The sequence below is a fragment of the Oryza brachyantha genome, chromosome 10 (assembly GCF_000231095.2).
Source record: "Oryza brachyantha chromosome 10, ObraRS2, whole genome shotgun sequence".
Classification (NCBI taxonomy): Eukaryota; Viridiplantae; Streptophyta; class Magnoliopsida; order Poales; family Poaceae; genus Oryza; species Oryza brachyantha.
The window spans coordinates 7,738,003-7,749,094 of record NC_023172.2 but is presented as its reverse complement, the minus strand read 5'-3'; positions in this window follow the sequence as shown (position 1 = coordinate 7,749,094).

Sequence of the window (11,092 nt, the reverse complement as noted above, 5' to 3'; positions counted from 1 at the left end):
AGCCAACCAGCCCTGCAATACATGTCAGAAGTATGCATTAATAATTTGACATGAGAAATACGACTGAATAATTGAAGACTAAATTATTTAATTGTTGCTATTCTCAAGGCTAGTAGAAAACATAATTGTTTCAGCATCATCCTCATCATCTTCCTGCAGAAATGATACAAAGAATGGAATTAGTAATAACAACATGTCACAAATAATAGAATTAATTCAAAGACTATCAATATGATTGGAGAACATTATAACCATAGTATTTTTCATTTCACCATGAACACCTCTTATCCAGCTAGACGCACACACCAATGCCTCAACCATAGCCGGGCGTAGAGAACTTTGATAATCATCTCGAACTCTACCTCCTATGCTAAAGGTAGATTCTGAAGAAACGGTGCTAGCTGGTATAGTTCAGAAATCCTTAGCTATCTTTAACACGATTGAGAATCTGTGTGCATTTAGCTTCCACAAATCAAGTAGGTTGAAACTTTTGTTTTCCAAATTTTCATTCACCTCATCTTGATATATCAACAACTCTGACTTTGATGGCTATGTAGAACTTGAATGCAAGAAGGACTGAAACTGACTTGAACTGAGGATAAGGAGCTACTAGAACTATCCTGCATTTTTCATATTTTGGTTCTTTTGAAAAAATTATTTTACAAATAGACCCATAAAAAATTTATTGTATAAATAGACTTTTTTACCATATTAATATTATTGGCGCCGTCATTGTATAGGATGACGCAAATGTCATTGGCGCCGTGCTCCAAATGAAAATGTTAAGTTCGTGTGCCAGGAGGTACCACGACGGCGCCAATGACGTTGGCGCGATAAAAAAAATCCATTCATACAATAAGTTTTTTTTTAAGGTCTATTTGTAAAATAAGTTTTTCAAAAGGACTGAGAAGACAAAAAAAAGAGTAGAACTATTTGTACCTGAAGAGACTGTAGCCTACTGCTCATGTTCTATCGATGCTTTGTCTCATAAATGGCATGTGGATCATCTAATTCTGTACGGATGTCAGCAATCTCGCTCTTATCTCTTAATGGTTCATACACCGTCCAAAACACCATTTAGTAAACCTCATCTTAAACCTAGTATCAAGAGTAGTTCCAATAACCATATAATATTGTTCTTTTCCTCCCAATACTTATCGAACTTCTTCAGCATTTTGCCGGGATGAACTATGTGAGGATAAAAAATATTTGCCGGGATATTTTGACTCTGAGAATGCCTTAGTCATCTCAGCAAATGCCTTTAATTTTGGCTCAATTTTATTATAAAGAGCTCATTCTTGTGCTGTAGGCCCCCATTGGTAATTTGTATCTACATCACCATGCTCTGTCCTCTGTACAAGTGGTGCTTGAGTCCATCTGCTCGGAGTGGCGTCTTTGGGTGCCCACAGGGGTAGCGGCCTTTGGTGGACTTTTGAGAGATTAATTAGGTTTAGTTGTACTGCTTCCGCCCCCTCTCTCTCCTTGTGGGTGTCACGTTTAGTCCACGTTTGTTTGCTCAAAGTTGTTCTAAGCTTGTGCCTAGGGGTCCCTACATAAGGCCGGTCTGGCCTTGTGCATTGTGTAACGTAACTCTTTTTCTTTGAATATATTGACACACAAATCTTCTGCGTGTTCAAGAAATAAACATCAGCATAGTACACCAAAGCACTCTTATAGGCAAGTCAAACACAGAGCATTTTATAAGTAGAACTCCACCTTGTCGACACATTAAGACATAATCTAGCTTTAGTATTTACTACAAGAGACTTAACAAACTTCCGCAAGTTTGTAAATGCGGGATGGAGACTTCCTCATGTATTTAACAGTTTCCCTGAGGTTGGTTATCAATGAAGCTAACGGTTCCATACCATCATTCACAACCAAATTGACTATGTGAGCGCAACCACGAACATGAAAATACTTGGCAATGAAACGAGATGTTCCTGTAGCAATGAACTTGTCCACCAAGTTTATTACAACAGTATCGTTAAATGAAGCATTATCAAGAGTAATGGTGCAAATCTTATATTCTATCTTCCATTCAGTGATGCACTCAAATATAGCTTAGGCTATGACAACTCCAGTGTGTGGAGGATCCAACTCAATAAAATTAAGCAACATCGCCTTACCCAATTTTCATCTATATAATGTACCACCAAACTCATGTAGCAAAGATTTTGATTGGATTTCTTTTTCAGGCACCCAACTCTTATACTCTTTGGACCAATAGATTGATAAGAGTGAATTTAAGTACCTCATCAATACATTAAACCAAGTATGCTCAACGGTCCTAAATGTATACTCATGGACAATTGTCATCTTAGTAATTATCTTACGGGTTTGATCATATTATGTAGGATTGGCAACAATAGGAAGACCAAATTGATCAACAGTATAAAAATTCATTGTACCTTGAGATTTCATCTTGGCTAGCTTGTTTAGATAGGGAGTGCACTTTGGTATATGCCTCTTAAGATGAGAAGTAGTCCCTCCTGGTTTGTCAGAAAATATTTTATGGCAAAACAACCTACACTTAGCTGCAGGTTCAGTTTCCCCTTTCCTTTTCTTGGATACCCTATTAACCTCCTTAAACAGCTTCTAATAATCTAAAAAGTTTTCTCTACTCCTTTTTTGGCGGTACCTTCATCTTCCTTGAAGAGCTTCCAACCTTCTTATGCATTACAGCAATTAATCTCATATTATCCAAACTTTTAATTACTATTGATGTTATATACATGTTATCCTTTATCAAGACTGCTAGTGAGCGTAACAACCTGGAATCCATGTTACTATAAAGGATATAGTTTTGTGAAATGTGTAGGATCGCAACAGAGTAAAAGAACTACCAGAGGAGGGGTGAATGGTAGCTAGATCAAAAAACCAAATCTTTTCGCAGAAACAAAAGATTACCTTCACAAAAGCCTTACCGAAGCCTCCGGTCGCACTGCGAATGTACCACCGGTCAGACCGCCGTTATGTGGCTGGTCAGACCGCTCGCATAACCTCGGTCAGACCGACGTTGAGTGGCTGGTCAGACCGCCAGCCTACCTGCGGTTAGACCGTCGGGATCCTGAAAAAACGCCGATCAACCAGTGTTGATTGAATCTCTCGACTTTTATTGATCAACCAGTGTTTACAAAGTGCATAGATAGCATTCCTAACCAAAACTTTCGATCTAGAATCGAAATAGAGTCGAAACCCTAACTTTTTCTCTCAAACGGCACAAAAAGCTCTCCGAGGGCATACCCCTCGGTATCTATTTATAACCTCAACGTGGGTATGCAAGGCCCACGTATCTAGCACGAATTAGGACTCCCAATCTCGTGGGAAATCAATCCATATCTGTAACTAACCATATCTCTATCTCTAATACAACAAATCTTCTCAAATACGGACTCTATCCGAATTCAACTTCCATATCCCATACACACACAATATCCATTGTATGCCATATGGAATCTTCATCACCACATGCATTGAACTCTAACCTAAGTATCCCGCATGATATCTCGATCGCCGGACGTCAACTTATCTCCAAGTTGACTCCCGATCTATCACCGGCAATACTCTCCCGAGGCATCAAGTCACCTACACATGAATCAAACAAGGAAACCATATTCCGGGACCAAACTATCTCCAACTTGACTCATGATTAGCAAAACAACAGTACCCATACGTATAGAAACCAACTAGAAGTCGAAATCACGAAGAACAAATTTGAAACTGAAAAGAAAACTGAAAGATAAAACTTTTGGGGCTGACCTGCCGGTCTGACCGCCCAGACACCTGCGGTCTGACCACAGTTGTCTGAAAGGTTTGACCGCCCATATACCTGCGGTCTAACCGCCCGGTCAAATTTTCACAAAAACATTTAACTCGCAAACCACCAATTTGTTCATCACAAAAACATGTAGTTCACTCCATGATATTACAATCTCCCCCTTGATTAACACATTGGCAAACACTTCAAAATTGTTTGTTGTTTTTGTGAAGCAACTCCAAAAAACATTTAAAAGAAACATCTTTCAGTTTTGAAAAGAAAAAATTCCAAATTTTTCCAAAAAACATGCTCTCTCTTCCAAAATTCTTCTCCCCCTTTTGACAATGATTTCATCATGCGTAGAATTTATGTTCATTAATGTTCAAGAGCTTAGCATACACATAGCATATCGAGTCATGTGTTGCAATACAAAGAAGATGAACTCATCTATAATATAGCAAGCATGTATTAAAGTATAATCATGAACCAACGATTTTACAATTAAGTTCAACTCAACAATAAAAATTCATGATTTCAAACGAGTTATAATTCAACACTGTTACAGGCACATAGATTGAAGAATAAAGACTAGACATATATACCTATTGCATTTATCACTCTTTCTCAAATTAGCCTTAGCACAAAATTTTCAAGAGAACTTTTACATATTTTTCCTTTGTTTGAGCCTTTTTGCTCATATTTTTCTCTCAATTATTTCGGGTACGTCCTTGTCGTCAAGACTGTTTCCAAGGATTCGGCACCCATTTTTTCCTCACACATAGAATACGTCCTTGTCGTCAAGACTGTCCAAGGATTCGGTATTCATTTTTTTCTCTCATATTTTTATTCTGTTGCACAATGAGCAATTTAAAAGCTATTTGAGGAATAACAAATCAATAAAGCATATATACAAGCATTTATAAATCAAACCATATGCTAGCATCAATATTGCATACTTTCTTAATTCAAGTATAGAATTTAAGTGTCATGCATCATATCCCTTAAAAGCAATATCTAAGTTTCATAAAAAGACTAGAATACATACAGACTATGCTAGAGACAAATAAACCTTCATAGTATTGCTACTATGCACATGAAATACCATATGTATAAAACAAAGCTCTCTTTGTCAATTTCTTCTTGTCATATTTTGCTTGATAAAACCATGAGGTGCAAAACTCCCCCTCAAACCATACCAAAAGGATGAATTATTCCCAATTCTCCACGAAGAAAGGCAAAGCAAAAAAAATCCAGTGGTTTAGTGAAAATATTAGCAAGTTGCAATTTTGTATCCAAAAATGTCAATTCAACATCTCCTTTCTCAACATGATCCCTCAGAAAGTGAAAACGAATATCAATATGTTTCGTGCGTGAGTGTTGTACAGGATTCTTAGCAATGTTGATAGCACTAGTATTATCACAAAAGAGAGGTACTTTCTCAAAAGTAAGACCATAATCTTTCAAAATTGATAAAATCCAAAGAATCTGTGAACAACAACTAGCAGCAGTAACATATTCTGATTCAGCAGTAGATTGAGCAACACTAGACTATTTCCTAGAAGACGTGCAATCAATGAAGTACCAAGAAAATGACATGTTCCACTAGTATTGTTTCTATCAATTCTACACCCGACAAAATCAGCATCGGAATACCCACTTAAGCATATAGAAGATGATGTAGTATACCAAATGTTAAACTCAAGTGTATGCTGCAAATACCTCATTATACGCTTGACGATGTGAAGCACGAGTAGAAGCTTGAAAGCGTGCACACAAACATACAGCAAATTGTATGTCTGGCCTAGAAGTAGTTAGATACAACATAGATCCAATTATACTTCTATACTCCTTTTGATCAACTGCTTCACCATCTTCATCAGGATTCAGCACAGTTGTAGTACCAATTGGTGTTGAAATTGGTTTGCAATTCTCCATCTTGAATCGTCTCAAAAGCTTAGTATGCTTCGTTTGATGCGCAAACGTACCTTGAGGTGTTTGTTTAATTTGCAACCCCAAAAAGTACGATAACTCACCCATCATGCTTATCTCAAATTTCCTGCGCATACTCTCAGCAAACTCCACAACCAAAGCGTGAGATGAACAACCAAAGATGATATCATCAACATAAATCTGAACGAAAAGTTGATTATCACCGTGCTTAAGAAAAAAAGTGTTTTGTCAACCTTTCCCATTCGAAAACCTTTCGCAAGCAAAAAGTTTTTAAGCCTATCATACCATGCTCTAGGTGCTTGTTTCAAGGCACACAAAGCTTTAGACAGTTTAAAAACATGGTTGGGAAAATCAGGATTTTCAAAACCTTGTGGTTGTTTGACATAAACTTCCTCCTGTATTAAACCATTTAGAAAAGCACTTTTCACATCCATTTGATAAAGTTTAAAATCTTTGGAAGCAGCAAAAGCTAACAAAAGTCTAATTGCTTCAATTCTAGCAGCAGGAGCAAAAGTTTCATCAAAATCCAAACCCTCCACCTAGGTAAAACCTTGAGCAACAAGTCTGACTTTATTTCTGACAATCAAACCATCCTCATTTTGTTTATTTTTGAAAACACATTTGGTTCCAATAATATTATGACCAGAAGGTGGTTCAACCAAAATCCAAACTTTGTTCCTTTCAAAATTTTCTAGTTCTTCATGCATGACGTTAATCCACGATTCATCAGTTAATGCATGAGTAACATCTTTGGGTTCAAAAGAAGCAAAAAATGTAGAATTTGCACAGACATCATGGGTTGTTACCTTAGATCTTGTAGTCCGCTCACCTAAATTACCAATGATTTGTTCTGGCGGATGTCGTCGTTGAATGTGCAAAGGAGCAGTGACTTCTGAAGCTATTTTGCGTTCTGTAGTCTCACTGGTCGAGGTTGAAGCCTCTGGAGGACCATTGTGATTTGCACCAACAGAACGAGCACCCGACGACCCTGGTCGGTCTGACCGCACTTCCTGTGTCGGTCTGACCGGAGGTGGGTCAGCGGTCTGACCGGCTTGGCGCCTAGTCTTACCGGTCGAGCCGACCTCGTCGTCGTCGTCCCTCTCGTCTTCAAAAATAGGACCATCCTCCCCCTGAATTTGTGACAATGTACCTGCAATTTCTAGTCTAGTACCTGGACTAGCTTCATCAAAAGTAACTTTACAGGTTTCAATGATTTTGTTAGTTTCCAAAACGAGTACACGATAGCCACGTGAATGTGTGGGGTAACCAAGAAACAATCCATCAGTAGAGCGTGCCTCAAATTTGTCCAAATTTGTAGATTTCAAGACAAAACATTTGCAACCAAAAACACGCAAATGAGAAACTTTGGGTTGACGACCAAATCGAAGTTCATAAGGAGTTTTTCCAAGTTTAGATCTCAAGGAAACCCGATTTGAAATATAACATGAAGTGTTAACAGCTTCAGCCTAAAATTTCCATGGAGTGTGATACTCATCAAGCATTGTTCTAGCCATCTCAACCAAAGAACGATTTTTTTCTTTCAACAACACCATTTTGTTGAGGGACATGAGAAGAAAATTCATGTTCAAGTCCTATTTTATTGCAAAATTGTTCAAAAGAGGCATTTTTAAATTCACCAACATTATCACTTCGAATTCTATTCAAAGAACCAAGAAGTTCAAGATTCAATCGAAGATACAAACTACGAAAGTGTTGAAAAGCCTCATCCTTAGTTGCCATAAAGTAAACCCAAGAATATCGAGAAAAATCGTCAACTATAACTAACACATACCACTTTCCTCTGACCGATTGCACTCTAGCTGGACCAACAGTGTCCATGTGTAGCAGCTGTCCTGGTGCATCAGTCATCACATAAATAATTGGGGCATGTGAAGAAGCAACCATCTTAGCATGAAGACACGGTGTACAAACCAAATCAGGATCCTTCTTAAGTTTAGGCAAACCACGAACAACATCCAAGCCACTTATCCTAGTGAGATGATCAAAACCAACATGTCCAAGTCTACGATGCCAAAACATCACTTCTTTACTAAACTTAGCAACCAGACATGTTATCACAGGTGAAACTGGATTATCAAAGTCAGCTTTAAAAACTTTCCATAGCGAGAAATATTCAGCACAAAATCACCACAAGAATCAAATATTATACTTCCAGTTTTCTTAAATGAACCTCAAAACTCTCATCAACAATTTGTGAAACTGAAAGCAAATTATACTTTAAATCCTCAACCAAAGCTACATTTTTCAATTCAAACTTGTCATTTACCTTGACCATACCTGTAGCAAGAACGGCACTAGTAGAAGCATCACCAAAGATAATTGATTCAGTCTTGGATGCCTGTTTAAGGGAGGAGAACCAATTTTTGTCACCGGTCATGTGCCGCGAACAACCGGAATCCACGATCCACATGTTCTCCTTCGTCGTCACCAAAGCCTACACAAGAGAGGATGTCGAAGCCTCAATACTGGGGTTAGATAAAAAGAAATTTAGGAATCCAGTACTGAGACACACGACCAGTAGATCCAATAGGCATATATCGCCGTGCAAAAATAGTTTGAGAATTTTTAGAAAAATCTCTGCGAGGCCGGTCTAACCGAGGTGCAGTAGTCGGTCTGACCGGGGGCCGGTCTGACTGCTTCTGTACCTCCGGTCTGACCGTGGCTCAGTAGCCGGTTTGACCGGTCCTCGGTCTGACCGTGCAACCCACTGCGGTCTGACCGGTTTCCTCGAAGAAAAAGTAGATTTTTGCAGCTTAGATTTTGCAAAAGCAATTTCTCTCTCTTTTTTCTGCTTACGAGCTAATCTGAAACAAAAACCAACAAGATCTCTATCTTTTCCACAAAAAGAGCAATTATATTTTTGTTTAGAAATGGATGGTTTTGAAACTTTTGTTTTTGTTTCTTTTAGTGTTTCAGAAGGAGAAGACATAAAACCAGCAGACTTAAACACTATTTTTTCATTACTTGTTTTTGACAAAGTCTTGAAACCAACACCCCTGTTGGAGCTAGTCACTTCAGATTGATCCAAAATCATGTTAAGTTGTTTCTTACCATCAGAAAAATCTTTTCAAAGAACTTTTCAAATAAGAAACCTCCTTTTCAAGATTAGCACAATTTTTGCAATCCATCTTGACACATTTGCTATTACGACACTTGGGGCAAGAAAACACTTCATTAGTTTTCACAATTTCTTCCATGTACTCAACACGAGCTAGAGCAAATTTTAGCTTCATCATATTTGATGTGCATGTTGAGCAATCCAAAACATTACGGTGTTGTTTTAACCTTTTAGCACAAAGCATGTTAAACATCGAACTAGCATAAAAATCAGTTTGATATTTTTTCAACATCTTTCTAGTTAAAAACAACTCATCACAAGTGTGTGTAAGCAAAGCAAAACCAAGAGCAAGAGAAGATCTAGTTTTTAAACCATGTGAAACATTGACATCTCTAATTTTTAAATTTCATGCATCAAAACCTCATAATTTTTGCAATCATCATCATTAGGAATAAGAGATTTCAATGTAGAAATTTCAGCATTAAGAGATTTAATGATAAATTCTTGTTTTTTATACATCTTCTCACACTTCTTATTTTTTGCACTCAAAACATGAATCGCTTCTTCAAGGGAACTCACCTCATTGTCGTCATACTCTGAATCTGATTCACCACGCGACATGAGGCAGACACCAGAGATGTTCCTTGCTTTATCTTCATCTTCACTCTCTCCATCTACATCACTTAGAGGCTCAAAAGCGGTGTAGACTTGATTCAACATTTTCTTGAGGTTCTCTTTGGTCCTCTTTCCCTGAAAAGTGCTCTTGAACTTGGGCTTTTCGTCCTTGGTCTTGGCTCTATCATTATCTTCCTTCTTGCCTCTCCCAAGCTTAGGAAAATGTGAGTGGATGTGATCAAGCGCTCCACACTCGAAGGAAGGAGCTGGTCCTCCTCTTCTCCTGTACCTGACATTGTTCATAGCTCGAGAAATCTTGTTAGCAGCCAAAGCCAAATCCTTCTCCTCGAATTGTTCGAGTTGCTCATCGGACATGGCATCAATCAAAGCAAGAGCGGTAGAATTAGATGGTGAAGCACCAACATAAAAAATAGTCGAGGGAGAAACCAAAGCACTAGATTTAGAATCAATTTTACGAAAGAGGATATTCATCTCGTGTGTTTTGAGTTTTGTATAAAAAGAATCCAAAATCAAAGTAGACATGTCAGTAGATTCTTGAATGGTAGTAACTTTCATCTCCCAAACAGACATGTCGAGACCATTCAAAAAGTGACGAGAAATCTCAGATTGAGAATAATAAACATCATAGGCAGAATCAACAGATCTAAAATTACTCAAAATTTTATTAAACCTAGCAAGATAATCATCCAAAGCTTCTCCAACTTTCATCTCAAATTTAATGTAATCCTTTTTTAAAAGATCTCGACGGAGTTCCTTTATGTTCGTTGTTCCTTGATGAAAATTTTTCAAAGCATTCCAGATCTCGTTGGCAGTTTTAAGTTGCGAAACACGATCAAAATCCGAACGAGAAATCCCACTCAATAAAATATTTCGAGCTTTGCAATTGTTGCTAAACTCGGTTTTCAAAGAAGGAGTATTAATCTGTTTAGGAATCTCATATGGCTGAGCAACTTTTTGCCAAACATCATAATCTTCAGCCATAATATAAGATTGCATCTTATCACACCAATAAGGAAAATCCAATCCATCAAAAACATGAGGATTTGTTGTGAATTTGTGAGCCGTGGCAAGAAAACTCTAGATCGGTTACAATCCAAGAAAAATCTCTAGATCGGTTAAAATCCAAAGAAGAAAATGAGGCTCTGATACCACTTGTAGGATCGCAATAGAGTAAAAGAACTACCAGAGGGGGGGGGTAAATGGTAGCTAGATCAAAAAACCAAATCTTTTCGTGGAAACTAAAGACTACACAAAAGCCTTACCGACGCTTCCGGTCGCACTGCGAATGTACCACCGGTCAGACCGCCGTTATGTGGCCGGTCAGACCGCTCGCATAACCTCGGTCAGACCGACGTTGAGTTGCCGGTCAGACCGCCAGCCTACCTGCGGTTAGATCGTCGGGATCCTGGAAAACGGCCGATCGATAAAGCTTCAAGATGTAGATTGAATCTCTTGACTTTTATTGATCAACTAGTGTTTACAAAGTGCATAGAAAGCACTCCTAACCAAAATTTTCGATCTAGAATCGAAATAGAGTCGAAACCCTAACTTTTTCTCTCAAACGGCGCAAAAAGCTCTCCGGGGGCATACCCCTCGATACCTATTTATAACCTCGATGGGGGTATGCAAGGCCCACGTATCTAGCTTGAATTAGGACTTCCAATCTC